Here is a 14941-nt window from a genome sequence, read left to right as displayed (position 1 = left end):
GTCGCATTTGCGTTGAAAACCAAGACTACATAGATAGACTCGATCACCTTAAAGAAACGCTATCAAACAGGAACCACCCAAACAGTGACCTTCAAACAGCTTACATGGCTGCAACCAAACTTGATCGAGCCGAGGTCCTCAAGGGAGGGAGAGGGGGAGAGAGGGGAAATGGGAAAGAGGGGGAAAAAGGAGAAAAAAAAATTCCTGCCTACTACTCAATTTAATTTACTTTTTCAGGATTTTACGTCTATACCAAGTGTACGATCCCCTTCTTCCATGTACACTTGCCCGCGCCCGCTTCTGCACGCGTCGCCCTCCTGTTTGCTATACCGAATTCGCCCCCCCCCCTTCCCCCTGCCCCCCTTTTCTAGTCCCCCCCCCCCTTTTTTTTTAAACCCCCTCGACAACACATTCCGAAGTCAATATGCTTTTTCGGCGCCTCAACCCAGGGTATCGCCTTCTGGATGCCGCCGTAACGACACCTACGTTAAGCGCGTGGGGCAGTGCCCCTTGAAAGACCATGCCGCTGCCTTTCAGTCCCCCCACACATTGTACCGCAGACTCCCCGTCGCCACCTTAACTATTTCAAAATTACTCGACCTATTGCTTGACCGGCCGTTCTAATGCCTCAAAAACATGCCGCCAACGACTTCCCCTGAATACCTCCTAACCTTTCGCATCCCAAACACGCTCCCAAGCCCCCGTATTTCTTAAAGATTTCATTTTTCTCTTTCTTTTTCTTTCACGCCCCCCCCCCCTTTGTTGCGTCTTGGTACGGCCCTGGCACCCCCCTGCTTTTTTTACCTTTTTCCCCTTTTTCCCCTTTTTTCTGCTTCTATTTCTTTTCGTTCCTCCCCGCGTGCCCACTCTCACACTCTTGTCCCTTCGTCTTGAGAATGAGGCTCACGGACGTCGGACGACAGCGCCTGTTCCCTCTTGTAATCTCTCTCTTTAAAACCAGCCGCCAGCGACAACACCCGCACGTGACGTCACTGCACTAACCCTTTAAAACTAACACGCCGAGGATGACGAGGCCGCCTTTGACGAAGATAGGTCCACCTATCGAAACGTTGGCCAGCCTGTCTGAGGTACTTCAACCCTGTTTAAAAAAGTTTATACCACAGTCTGCTACCTTAGGTAACATGTACAGTAACTCTAACGGATTGGCGACAGAGGGTCACCTGCTACTTCTCCATGTTGAGCAGCGGAAGCAAGCCATTTTCGCAGCAGTGAAATTGCAGTAAAGACACTAGAGAAGGCCTAATTAAATATCGTTTACTCATATAGACCGTTTCATCGGGCGAGGAGGATAGGACGCGCGGAGAGCCTTTCCCCCTCTCTGGCTTGGGCGATCCGGCGCGGCGCAGCTTGAAAGTATTGCTGTCGCGTGCTGCGGAACGATTTCTTGATGTTTTAGATTGTACTCTGTGAAATTTACGCCGTGTCCGTTCATATGAGGTCGTCAGGGAAGCCTTTCGGTGCATCGGTAACTACTGTAGGCGGAAATATCTTTTGGGGGCGCGAAAATGTGACGCGTTTTATCAGCCGCGGTGTACGCACATTATCAGTCGCGGTGTGTGTATGTGTTGTGAACTATTTTGCTTATATCGGTTTTAACTCAGCAAAAAAACCGGTGTCTCTTTATTAGCAGCATAAAATGGTAAATCTGCTCAATATCTGGTCGCTTGGCGTAGGGAGTAAAACATAAAGCATAAGAGCGCAAGCTCGTGCACGGCCAACCTAAGGCAACCACGAAACATCTAAGCGGCAGGCGCAATCAAATATTTGTCATGCACCGGCACCGTTCTCACGCATTTCAAGTCTAGTATGCTTGAAATTACCATATGTCTACGCTAGCCTTCCTGCATGAGGCCGATGGCGCTGCTTAACACAGCGATCATTGCGGTTGGTGATCCAGCACGGTACATATGTAAGCTGTGCGCTTCGGCATTGCCTTTTTGTCCTGCATACAGCCATAATACATGAGGGATCGCATAAAAAGAATGCGATGCCTATATTTGAGGACAACATTTCCGTAATACGCGTGAGTGCGTCGTAGAGAACGGAACGAACACAACCGAAAAAGAAATTCGGTTATCATCCTCTTTCTAGAAAACGCAAGAGAAAACGGGCTAACACCGCAACAGGGCCTCGCATAGTCACGCCGCACAACGTTTATAAATATATAACCGCTGATGCGATATGCTTGGACCAAGTGGTATATAGAACAAAGATATACGTAATCCAGCACCTACCACTGCTTAGGACGCTCGCGCAGTTTGTAAACAGTCCCTTTGCTGGACAAGCGTAATTCAGACTGTAAGGTATGCTACTATCACTTGTCAAAACTATTTTATTCAGGGGCGGAAACGTCATCCATCGAACCAAGTAGTCACGCAATGTAACCTGCAGCGAACAGTTTGAATGCTTGTCAAAGTATAACATCACAGCTCATATCGTAGCAGAACGGTACCCACGTTCACGCTGTTACGATCGTCGCGTATGTTTCATGGCTCCTAAACCGCAGCTTAGAGGATAATACTGCAATAAGGTCACATTAGTGACTGGCACATTCAGAAATACACAATTCATCTCCGAGGCTGATTGTAGACTCGAATATGCGCGCACACATCGCGCTGCGTGCTCCGTCCACCTCAACACCAGTAAAAATTCGGGCCATGACGCCTTAAACGACTTCAGCACGTCTCACAGAACCGTTTACCACGTAGAAGACACACGTAATACTAAACAGGCCGCACGACGGCGAAAACAAACGCCAGAACCTGCCGCCGAGCGTATACCTGCCATGCAAAAGACCGCTTTCACCCAAGCCAGTATGGCGCTGCTCATAGGGGGCGCCACTGCGCTCACAATATGGCGGCGCCTACGAAAAAACGGTCTATATGAGAGCTGCGAGAGTCCCTGCACAATACTGGATCACTTGTGTTTCATTCGAGTGGCCTCATTCGTAGCTCTTTCATGGGTCGATTCTTAGGTGCGACTGCGCTATTCTCGCACATGTACCTATAGTTATCATAGATGAATGTTTAAACCATTATATAAATTAAGCTTGCGAATATATTTAGAAGCCATCGTGCCACTTGAGCCTAACAACGGAAATTCTAAAGTCGCACTACTAGTCTTATACGACTGAGCGCCACGATGGTGCAGTGTTTCAAGTCAGTAAGCACACCTCACTGCTGGGATACTTAACATTAACGGCACAGTTCATCTGAAGATGCTTCACGTACGTACTAATCTTGGCTTTTCATTAAAATTTTCCAACCAGCTACGAATGAGACACGTATAGTGGAGGAAGTAATAAAAAAATAGAGCACAGTTCAATACACGACATACTGACAGCTCTGTTTAGAAAAAGCTTCAAATACCAATGATGCGTTTATTCACCAATGCAGTAGATTCACACGTCACATCAACTTCACCTTCTCAAAAAAGCAATAGCTCAGGAAGCAGTTAGCTGTTTGCATGCGTAATTTGCAGCGAAACGCATTCGTAGGGCAATGTAGGACTACAACAATTCTGCAGTAAGTGTTGTGAGTAGTGCATCCAATTCCATGTACACCGTAGCTTTGGAGTGAATACAGGATGTCCCAGGTGTCCACGCAGAGGTTGTTTTCTTGCAGTAGATTAGAAATTTTACTTTCGACGCCTCTAAGCTTGTTGAATAAATCCCACGAAGGATGCTTACGGCATCCTTCCTTAACTCTCAGCTGTTAGGAAAGTTTCTGGGCACTCTTTACCTGATGACTGGATTTCATTGATGTATGCAATACACTTCTCATGTTTCGGAAAAGTGTGTACGAGATAGCCACACAAATCATACCCAACGCAATCTTGTGCCCCTGGCAGGCTGTATCCATGATCTGGCGTAGTGTCTCCCGTTGCCAGATCACTCTTTGGTGAAGTCCATAGCTTTTACAGCTTTAACTTGACCACAGCTTAGAGCTGTTCGTGTGTTGTCAGCCGTTCTTTCGTTCCTGCCTTCATGGTTTCTTGAACAGAAGCAAGTATGAAAGTTGGCTCTGCCACAACATCGCCAGTGATGCAAAACTTTATAGGTGTGTGCAGACTTAAAAGCCTGCATATGTGTGAGCTCATGATAGTCAGGTGGTCTTCATCCCCTTTCAAGCATCTAGTGACTCTGAAGAATCTCTGAAAGAAAGAAAAGTGAAAAAAGGCTGTTTCATTGAAACATTTACGAACACTTGAGTCCCTATGTGACATAGGTGACATATGTAACCTTTCAAAAAGTTTCCTCATTTCTTACTTCCAAAGCATACTGGTTGAGTTTTCCTGTCAGGACATAGTGTGCTCCTTTGGAATGAACGTATGTGATCAAATCCAAGACAGACGCTAGTTTCACTCGGAGGGACTCCATGGTCACTTGTGAGGCAAGCGCAACAGTTTCCTCTCTGATGCGGTTCTGCTCGGTCACATCTACAAGTCGAAGGAATTCTTGAACCAGCTTAAAACAAAACGACTATGTAACATTCATTAGTAGCGCGCAAGGAAGTAAAAAGTGACGTTAGTTTTGCACTACTTTCTGCACTATCACACGCTTGCTGTAGTGGATAAAGTAGCAACATGAAAACCACATGTTTGAACAAATTTCGTGCTTGGATCATCACAATCGTGTTCTAACCGGGGCCTATTTTGATGAACGACTTCTCTCTGTTCCTTCATGTCTACACAGGCCACACCAAATATGTTTACTATAATTAATATTGCCCTTGTATGTACAAGCATAATTTCTTGTAAAAAGCTTGTTACTATCGCATTTACTGCTTAGTATTTGTGGCGAAACTGACTTGTTTTTGCGTACCTCAATTTCTTTTGATGAGCTTCCTATCCCAAAACGTGGCAGCTTCTTTTTAGGTCATCAAAGAGATCGTTCACCAGTAATGTGAACTGCGCTGTTGCATCACAGTTTTCAAGGCCGGGGCGTTGAAGTCTTCTGTGCATGTTTAGGCCAATGTCACTGCTTTGGCTGAAAAGCTGCAAAGAAAGCAACAATTTTAGATATCTTCTGCTATGCATGCAAGAATTTCACCATAACTTAAGAGCAACAAGAATGTGTGCAATTACACCTGCCTGAACACCCAGCCGCACATTATTTTTCTCAAAGTGTCGGGGTTCACATGCTCTCTTGTCAGTTTTGGTACTACACGGAGCTGCTGCTCGCTGTTAACGTCCTGAAGTATACAGTAACGGTCATAGTTGATTTTATGTTCGCCATTCTGTAAAGTAAAAAGATGATTGAAAAGTTGGAGCTGATATTTTGTGATCACGATAATTTTGTTACAAGCTAACATAAATAAGCGGATACCTACCATGCCGTACTTGTGACGAAGCAGATGATTTCTTATGCACTTCACAATGTGAGACACACCACAGAGGAAGTATAGACTGCTGTCTGGAATACAGGGATATTCAATTTTGTGCTTATGTGCTTTAGAGCTGCCTGTCACACCAGATGTTGATCACATTCACTTGTTTGTGCTTGCTCCATCGCTTATAATGGCTATCGCTGTAGCATTTTGTTTATGAAGCTCTTTGACGGCTTTCAAAACCATCCTTGCGAGGACTCTTTCAGCAGATGCATTTTTTGTAGCGAAGCTGGCGATTGGTAGTACCCACGAATGAAATGGAGGCACAAACATAAGCACAAATGCATAATCTGCCATGGCTGTAGATTTCTGGTCGTCTACTTTATATGTTTCCTTGTTGAATGTGACAGCTTGGCGCACTTTCATTTCCGCTAGTATGAGGATTCCACAGCACCTTACTCCATTTGTTTCATAAGTGCACCAATGCTGTTAAGCGAAACTTTGTTAAAACCGAACTCTCAAGGCATTCCATTGATAATTTGTTTAAGGCGCGATCACGTAGGTAGTGGGAAAATATTCATCTTTGACATCAGCCTATAAGCAGCAGGGCTTGATATCTTAAGAGAGAGGTAAGTCATCAACCAGTCGGTTTTATAGCGCTGTCCTCTCGCTGATTTGCTTTTGAAGCTTTCAACACTGCGTGAAGAGCAAGCTGTTGCGCTTGAGGAAGACACATTTGAAAGCCCGAATTTCTTTTTTGGATTTCTCGCCAAAAATTGTAGCCCTAATCACTCTTTCTTAGTTACGTTTTTATTTTTTAAACGTACCCTTGGGTGAGGCTTGGGTCGTTCCTCGGATTTCTTTTTTTTTCCGTTTTTCCCGTGCTCGGATATTTTTTCTTGTGCTCTTGCACGGTGGGCAGAAGCTTTTCTGAGACAGCCTAAAGCATTTTGCGCTCCTCCACCCGTCCTGGGTCTTGAAAGCTGATGTTGCTGTCGAAATCGAGGAGATTAAACCACAATGACAGCCCGTGCACACTTTTAGGTTGCTAACGTAAGTGAGAAATGCGGATAGTTTCTTCAAGCTGGAGAGTTTTAGCGGTTCTCCCGAACCATATTCGTTGTTGACGCATGGAGGAACAAGCCTTCCGCATAAGCTTAGTGCAACAGTGAAGTCTTTCCTCATAACCAAAGCCCTGTCGATCACAATACCACTGTCTTCGTCAACTTTGAAGAGTCATGAGCTGAACACTCCAGAACTGGCAACTTGAGTGCTCTTCGAATGCAGGGAACGAAGATACTTCCTCTGAACAACTCTCTATAACGGAAGGGAGCTTAGTTTCTTTAGCATTACTGTTTTTTATGTTTACATCACGTCGCCATCGCTTTCAGACTTACGGACATCGCAATTTACTGTTGCTCTTAGCTTCGAAGGTTTTCTTCTGGGCTTTGGTTCTTTTGCTTTTGATAGGTGCGCAGGAATGTTGGGAAAATAAGTTACTCTGCACTCACCTTAAGCGTCCACCTGCCACGTGGAATCTTAACAATACTGCCTTTAACGATGTGCTCGTTGAAAGTGATTAAGTCCTCGGCACGTTAAGTGCTGCCGACTGCACGTTTTCTCTTGAGAAGCATATCCACTTTGGCAGCCCAGCGCGCTGCATGTCGGCACAGAGACTCTTTGTCAAACTTGGCTTACAACACAATGCACGTGATCTCTAAGTCACATACCTATATTCCAACTTATAGATAAGCGATAACACCAAAGGAACTTTTTCGGAGTGCACGCCGGCGACAGACAGCCTAGACAGACACCGAGAAAAGCACTGAACGTGCCCGCCGACAGCCGGCGGCTCGATCCCAACGCGATGCCAGCGCCATCTCTGAAGGGATAGACGAGTTGCAGCCGCCTCCTAAGCAGACTTATTCAACTGACCCAATCCACCAACGTTGGGTGCGGCCGGTATTTGTGTTTGCACCGCTATTTGGAGTTTCTGGCGTGGACAAAGCGCAGAAGCAGCTGTGAAGCAACAAAAGCAAAGATGTGGCGCGGCGCCGTATTGGCCGGTTGCCTTTGCTCAAAAAGATTGCGTTCTCGTGATGACTGTGGCAGAAAGCAAGTTCCGCATCCACTCCCAGGGTTCTACGAGGGAAAATAAGTACCCAAGAAAGTGAACGAGCAAACACCGCCGCGGTAGCTCAATTCGTAGAGCATCGCACGCGAAATGCGAAGGTTGTGGGATCGTCCCCCACCTGCAGCAACTAGTTTTTTCATCCACCTTCAATTCCATTATTTATCGTTTCTTTATTTTATTTATTAGGCACATTGATTTTCCCTTTGATGTGCTTGGTAACAGTGTTTCTTGGCTTCTTATGATGTGCGCACACAAATGTTACTCGAGAAAAAGTGCGATGTTATCAGGTGTTTTGTCACAGAAACGCGGAACGAAATTATGGGCAGGTGTACGTATGTGGTGGTTCTCAGGGAAATGTGCTGGCAGGGCTAATAATTTGGCGATAGAAACTGCGCGACCAGTTTATACATGAGGTTGAGACCCGTATGTAACAGTTACATTTTTTCCTTTTCGGTTGTTTGAGGAGAATAATAGTAACCCTAACCTGATTTTTTTTTTTTTGCAGAAGAGGGGTTGTTAAAACTCCTGGCGCGCTGTGTCCACAAAATCAACCGAGCCCGCCGCCAGGAAAAAAGGCTCAACATCTACACACACGCCAAAAAAGAGCCTCCAGAGGAGGTCAAGACGGCGGTGCGGGACCGCAGGGCAGAGTTACTTTCGAGCATCAACGCGGTGTTGGCCTACGAGGGTGAGTGACGTTGTTCAGGAGTAATTTGTGTGAAATTTGTATAATGCACAGCAGAAAACGTAACCTCAAAATATTATATTTCCAACATTTTTTCTGGCCACGTACGCATAACCTCTTTAATGGGACCCTGAAATGATTTTTTTATTCTGCACAAGGATATGCGTTCTGAACATTTGATCTGAGCCTGCATACACGTTCAGTGAGAACACTGTAAGAATAGGCTAGGTGGCTTAACGAAGGCGGTCCAGGCGGAAAAAAGTTGTGCATGTATCGCGTAGCGCTCGGCAGATGGCGCGACAGACACAAGCGCCTTGGTTTTGAAGCAGAAAAGCAGGGCGAGAGTTATTACAGATGTGAAAAGCATCATAAAACGTTCTTCGTATGTTATTCCAGCTTCACAAGGAAACTTGTTTGGATTGAAGGAAGCATACGTTTAACGAGACTAAGCGTGCTCCGATAGCCATGTAGTGCACGCTCTCTTCCATGCCGGTACAGGCGCATGGCAAAATGAGGCCAGCGCAACGGTAGTCGGCTACAATACCTACCTCACCCACAGAACTTACCATGATGAGATGCCAAAACCGCCCCGCGAAAATTAACTTTACGTGTACTGTAACCTAGATAAGCTCGCAGTTAAATTGTAATGCGCTGCAAAACAGCTTTCCGGAGTGGCTATTCGAAGGCCGCATTTTTTAATAACTGAAGTTTACTGTTCTGGTAGAGGTGGTTGTGATGTTAGTGTACAGGACCGACAAGCGTCGGCTTGTCGGCATTTGCGAATTTCTCGATCATATGGACGACTGTCATTTAAAAGCCAGGGACGCAAAAGCAGTAAAGTTTTGTGCAGATTCACATTTATTTGACAAAAACGGAGAGCTTGCCATAAATGAAGTATTCGTACAAGCGTTTACGTTCCATAAACAAAGTGGACACTGGCACACATTTTGCACACACGAGGAAGCTCATGGCGCCCACCATTTATTTGAGCAAATTAAACGTAGAGTTTTCACTTACTGAAGCTTCAACAGCTTTTGCAGCTACTGCGACTTATTTTTTGCCTCAAATGTCTGTTTGCAGAACTGCCTCATTCTCATGGCTACATATCTGTCTAGCACGCCAGCAATAACTTCTTTTTATAATTGGCACAGGAGAAGTGAAACTTGTACTTATCAAGCATGTTGTGCAATGTTTGTTCATAGGCATTTCTGAGAGCCGCATGCTTGTGGAATTCCATCTCCTTTGCATGAAGCAACTGAAAAAGACATCGCTTTGGGTGCAAAAGGCCTCGCCTGGTTTTACACAGAACAAGGTTGCTTTCCGGCTGATGACGAAGTGCTCTTTGTTCCAATAATCCTTCACGGCATTTTGCACACCTAGTGCTTCTCAAGTACTTCGCGGCATATAAAACCAGCTAAATAAAAAATTATGCAATCTGCAGCTGCCGGTGCTTCATGCAAGTTGTCGAACACGTGGTCATCTTCCTCTTCAGCAGCAACTAGGCCATTTAGCTTCTCTTCGAGTTTCTTCAGGTGTTCTTTTGACTTGACACTGTCGTCAAAAGCAAATTTAAAATCTCAGTGTAAGTACAGGTGCACCTTGGCGAGATTCATTTTCAACGTGAGTTTCCGTATTTAGGGGATTTAATAAAACTGTAAACTGACACCATGTTGTAAAGCTGCAGAAATGTGGGCATAGGTTTGTGGTCATTTTGGCCACCAGACTGTCGCATAATCCCAAAGGAGCGTACCAACACGCCTTGGTTAAGTTTTCCTCTTAAAACATATTTGAAACCACACTCCTTTAGCAGGTATCTTTATAGTTCCAGTGCGGACAAAATAGCCACAAGAAGGCCCTCAGCAGTGTGCTCGGTTAGGCAACTTGCTCTTGTGGTCTTTCCTTTTTCGCATTTTTTGAGCAATGCAACGTCGAGGCCAGGACACTCAAATCTCTACTGCCAACAGTGATGTTTTCCTTTGGATGGTTTCGGTTTAGAGCATCAAAAAGATTGTTAAACCTTCGTGTGAATTCTGCTGTTCCCTAGACGTTTCGAGCCCTTTTGTGCCTCACTTCGAGTAGAACTGCAAGCCTTTCGCTACACTTCAGCTGAACAACTGAGTGGCCAGCTTCACCAGCATTTTTTCTGTCGTTGAAGGGTTGATGCGGAACAGAGCTATTTTGAGGCAAACATGCAAATTTTCCGGCTGTTTAGAGTCTCCCATAAGCAGCCTGTCAAAATGCACCCAGTGAACGCGATCGCCTTTAACGCTCAACACTTTCTGTGAAAGTAAATGGTTTCGAACGCATTTCATAAGAAGGGGGACGTCAGAAAACAAATATACATTGCGTTTCTCATCAACGGGATGACTGAAGTAGTTCCGGGACTGTTCCAATGCTCCAGTGACGCCGAACTCCTTCTACATAGCACGGTTCGTATTTGCGCCATCACAGGCGACCACGCCGTCTAAGACCACCGCGTATTCAAGCAAAAGTGTTGGAAACACTGCTATCGGCTGAGTGTATATATATATATACTTGTTGCCAAATGACCGAAAGGGAAATACAAGCCCGTGGTCAGCAAGGTCGTCGCGGGCTGCTGAAGAACCTTCATAATCAGTGAAGCCACTCTATGTCATCTTCTTCGAATGAACTCGAATTTCCTTTCGAACGCGCATTTCATTGATAACAAGTATTCCGTCGCGTTGAAAATTTTCCTTAGTGGACATCTCCTTCTCAAAGGCTGTGAAAAATCTCTTGTCAAAGTCACACCTGACTCTTATCATGCACAGGAACTTGCACACTGTCGTAACGCAAGGAAGTGGAAGCACCTCACTACCTCGCAGGAACGAGTATGCAGATTGGCTACGTATGTGCAACAGCAAGCACGTCAGAAGCCAATCCTCTGTTTACTGCTGCTTTTTTTGTTCGTCAACCTCGCTGCTGCTACACACTCCTTTACCGCAGTCAGCCGACCACTAGGGAGATCAATTGTGCGTGATTTCTCGCCCAGTTCTTCTCTTGAGAATATTTGCATGTGCATATGACCTTCTGCAAGCTCCACCGACATTTTGTTAAAGCGTTTCAGCAGACAATTTTTGGACCTTTTCAGAGCATAATTTGACCGACGCAGTGCTGCAACTTTGTCCTTGCTCTGGTATGAAGTCAACGGACGCGAACCTAAAAGCCTATGCCTGCGCATTCTTTCATCTGTTTTTTTCTGGTGCATTCGCAGTACGTTTGAAAGGCCAGAACATTTGTGACATACTAGTAAGTTCGAGCTACTAGGGTCAAGAACAATAGAGCACCTCTTGTGCCGCCATCTCTGATTGTTGTCGAGATATGCCCAATTTTTATTTCAACGTGTCGATACTCCAGAGTGCTTGGTCCACCATTGCACAGTTTCGTCTTACCAACGTGCTCTAAGATAGCCTTAACGTCATCCACAGTTGCTAAAAGTACCTTCATACTGCATATCTGCCTTTGAAACTGACTTGCGCATCACGGTTGTTTGCCAGCATATCTTCATGAATTTCAACAATTTTAGTGGTTACAAAGGAAGATGCGGGGCTCACTGGCAATAGGCATGCATCTGAAAGTAAACGGCTTTCACGTTTTTTGGTGCGCTCCAGCTGGGAGAAGACGACGCTTTTTACTTCTCCAAAGCCGAGCAGGTGGTATCCCCGTGAGTTTGACGGAAGGAAAAATCGTGGTAAATCGCCGAACAAGCTTGCGAATGCGAGCGTATGCAGACTTTAGGGAGGAGCTAGACCCAACAGATTGAGGCGTTTTATCACATTTGCTCTTCAAACGCATCCATGTCTTGCTCCGGTGCACTCGGCAACGCATCGAAGGAGCTTCCATTAACGCCACCACTGTCAGTGCTACACGAGGCTTCACTCGTTACGATATTTTGATGCAGCGCACCGTCTGTTCGACTGTGATCGCGGTTGTCTTTCCGCCAGGCGCTTCCTTGTTTTCACTGTTTTCGATAGGTAAGCCGGACAGCCGGAAAATCTTATGGCAGCAGCATCGTCGCCAGTGATGGCTTTCACGGAGCACTCACTAAGGCGTGCCTTTTGTAGTGCGCTGTCCAGGTCTTGGACACAAGATGAGGCTCGAAGTGCTTTTCCCCGACGTGATCATGCGGCTGAAGGACACGATCCTTCCTTGGGATAGCTCGACACCGACGGTTAATTTCACTGTACAGCCTTTGTAACCTGTTCTGGAGTGGGGAACAAAATGTTTCCTGCACATCACAATCGCATGTGCACGCCTGACACCAGAAGAAGAAACGCCGAGCCGTGTTGAGATAGGAGCGGGCGGCGCTAACACAGCAAACGTAAGCCTGTGACATCGTCACGCCATCTGTCGGAGAGTGACTAAAACATGCACCAGTGTTGGGACACTGCCGCTCCATGCCGCCATTCGCCCAGCTAGCTTATTACACTGTGAGTGAGAATAAAAGAACACCGATGGACTCCTTTTTTTTGTGTGAAAGGAAAACGCATGAAAGAGGTGACGCAGGCAGTCTGGTAGAGCATTTCGTGAAACAGAGCTAGTGAAGGGCAAATTACATAGTACAGGGTAAAGAGGCACGCAAGAAACGTGTTTCATAGTTTCGTTTTCGAAGATTCCATACCACCATTACCAAGTTCTGCAACATTACAAGAAACGTGCAGTGCAAGTGCCCCCTTACTGCATTTTGTGTTTTCGTGCTGTGCCTGCGTTTAAAAAGCATGTCTATAGCTTCAGCAGATGTATGCGTTAACAATCCAGTTGGTCCATTAAAATATATTACGGAATGCCAGATCCATAAGGAGAATGCTCTTCTGCATTTGCATCACACAAAACTTCGCACTAGCTTGACTACACAGCGGTTAAAATATGCACATTGCTGCTTATCATGCAGACATACCTTCTCGTGACCAGGTGTTTGAGGTAAAAACCTGCACAAACAAGATCGAGGAGTGCTTTCCACAGTGCATTTTAAAAGCTATCGATGATAAAGTAGCAGAAGGCTCACTGTTCTAACGAAAGAGGTGTTTAGAAGCGGCTAGAGCCATTAAACACATTATAGGACATAGTTGCATTTCGTCTTGGTTTAGGAGCTCTTCTGCTACTAAAGAATGAAGAGGGACGGTACCGTGCTGTGTTGCACCTGAGGAGGTCGTTCAAACGTGCAGAGCTCAATTATTCCTCTACGATGCAGGAAGCTCTAGCAGTTCAATGAATATTAAAAGATTTGCAACCGTTCTTTATAAGCCAGATTTCAGCGTAATATTTACCACCATGCATTTTGGTCGGTTTTGCACGCAAAACAAGGACATCACTGCCTCCTTCACAGGTCCCATTTTTTTGCAAGAGTTTGATGTTGACGTTATTTACGAAAACGCACAGTGACAGACAACAAAGCCTACCTCTTCAACCTCATCCCGCAATCGTCCCTCATCTTTACCTCTCCTTAACGTAGCCTTCACTAACATGCGCAGTTTGTTGCCCAAACGAGAACAACTTCGCAGCCTCACTCACGACATCGATGCCGCCATCATAGCACAAACTGAAACGTGGCTAAACGGAGACGTAAGAGATAGCGAAATTTTCCCTCCTAATTCCGGCTATGTTCTGTATCGCCATGATCGGAGCAACCGGAGAGGAGGGGGTGTTCTATTAGCTATCAGAAACACCTTCTCATCTTCCCTGATCAGTCGGGATGATGATCTCGAACTATTGTGGACTTGCGCTTACAATGGTGCTGGAAAGACAATTTTCGGCGTGTGCTACAGGCCGCCGGAAAGCTATCCGTCATTCTGCGATTCACTCCGTAAAGCACTAGCCGACATCACTGACAAATTCCCTAACGCACCTATTCACCTCTTTGGTGATTTCAATTACCCTAACATTAACTGGCCTCTGCTTTCTGTAACCAACAGGTCACCGTTATCAGAAGCAAAACAATTTATTGATCCTATGCGAGACTTCAACCTACATCTGGTGATATCAAGTTCTACAAGAGGAGATAACACCCTGGACCTTATGCTCACATATTGCCCCTATAGCGCAAGGAGCGTTACCACACCACTCGGTCTTAGCCATCACAACCTCATTCATATCTGCATGGCAATAGCACCTAAGAAAAAGTCACCCACAACAAAAATAATAAAAGATTACAAAAGGGCGGACTTTGACGCCATCAATAACGAACTGCAAATTTTTTAAATGATTTCCAGCAGTCTTACTTATCAAGAACTGTTGATAGCACCTGGGAACTTTATAAGAATGTATTGCTCAACCTAGAAGCTAGATACATACCAACAGTTCTCGTGAAATCTGACTTTAACAATGAATGGTTTAATAAACGACTAAAACTCTCCTTGCTAAAAAGAGAAGGCTTTACCGAAAAGCCAAACTTACAAATAACTCAGAAACATGTGAAAAATACGAACTGTGCGCTAACCAATATATTCAGGAGCTGATGATAGCCAAAGATAACTTCTCTAATCATGACCTTCTGACAATTCTACGATCAAACCCCAATAAATTCTGGCGCTTGCATTCTAGACACATTCTAGACAGATTGAACTAACAGATCCTTATGGTAATCTCATCAATTCTGAGAAATGCGCGTAGGCTCTTAACGACTACTTTACCTCAGGTTTCTCCATCGCTAACGACACTCCCATTGAACCAATACCACCACTCTCAGTAAAATTAATGCCAGACAACAAGCTCAACCCTGATGGCATATGTAGCCTCATTAATTCACTCAAACTAACA

General features: G+C 45.3%; 2 protein-coding genes across 4 annotated transcripts in view; both read left to right on the top strand.

The window, feature by feature from the left end:
• The window catches only part of LOC139061315 (uncharacterized), a 134824-nt gene extending 126660 nt beyond the window's left edge, over positions 1–8164 (top strand). For all 3 annotated transcript variants that reach the window (XM_070541154.1, XM_070541156.1, XM_070541155.1), the window contains one exon: positions 7988–8164. The gene's annotated coding sequence lies outside the window, so the exon portion shown is untranslated. The remainder of the gene's footprint in view (positions 1–7987) is intronic.
• LOC139061313 (uncharacterized) overlaps positions 1–14941 on the top strand; it is a 413371-nt gene that overhangs the window by 322321 nt on the left and 76109 nt on the right. The window lies entirely within an intron of this gene.

Source organism: Dermacentor albipictus, chromosome 6 (genome assembly GCF_038994185.2).
Source record: "Dermacentor albipictus isolate Rhodes 1998 colony chromosome 6, USDA_Dalb.pri_finalv2, whole genome shotgun sequence".
Lineage (NCBI taxonomy): Eukaryota > Metazoa > Arthropoda > Arachnida > Ixodida > Ixodidae > Dermacentor > Dermacentor albipictus.
This window is presented reverse-complemented; position numbering and strand designations above follow the sequence as displayed.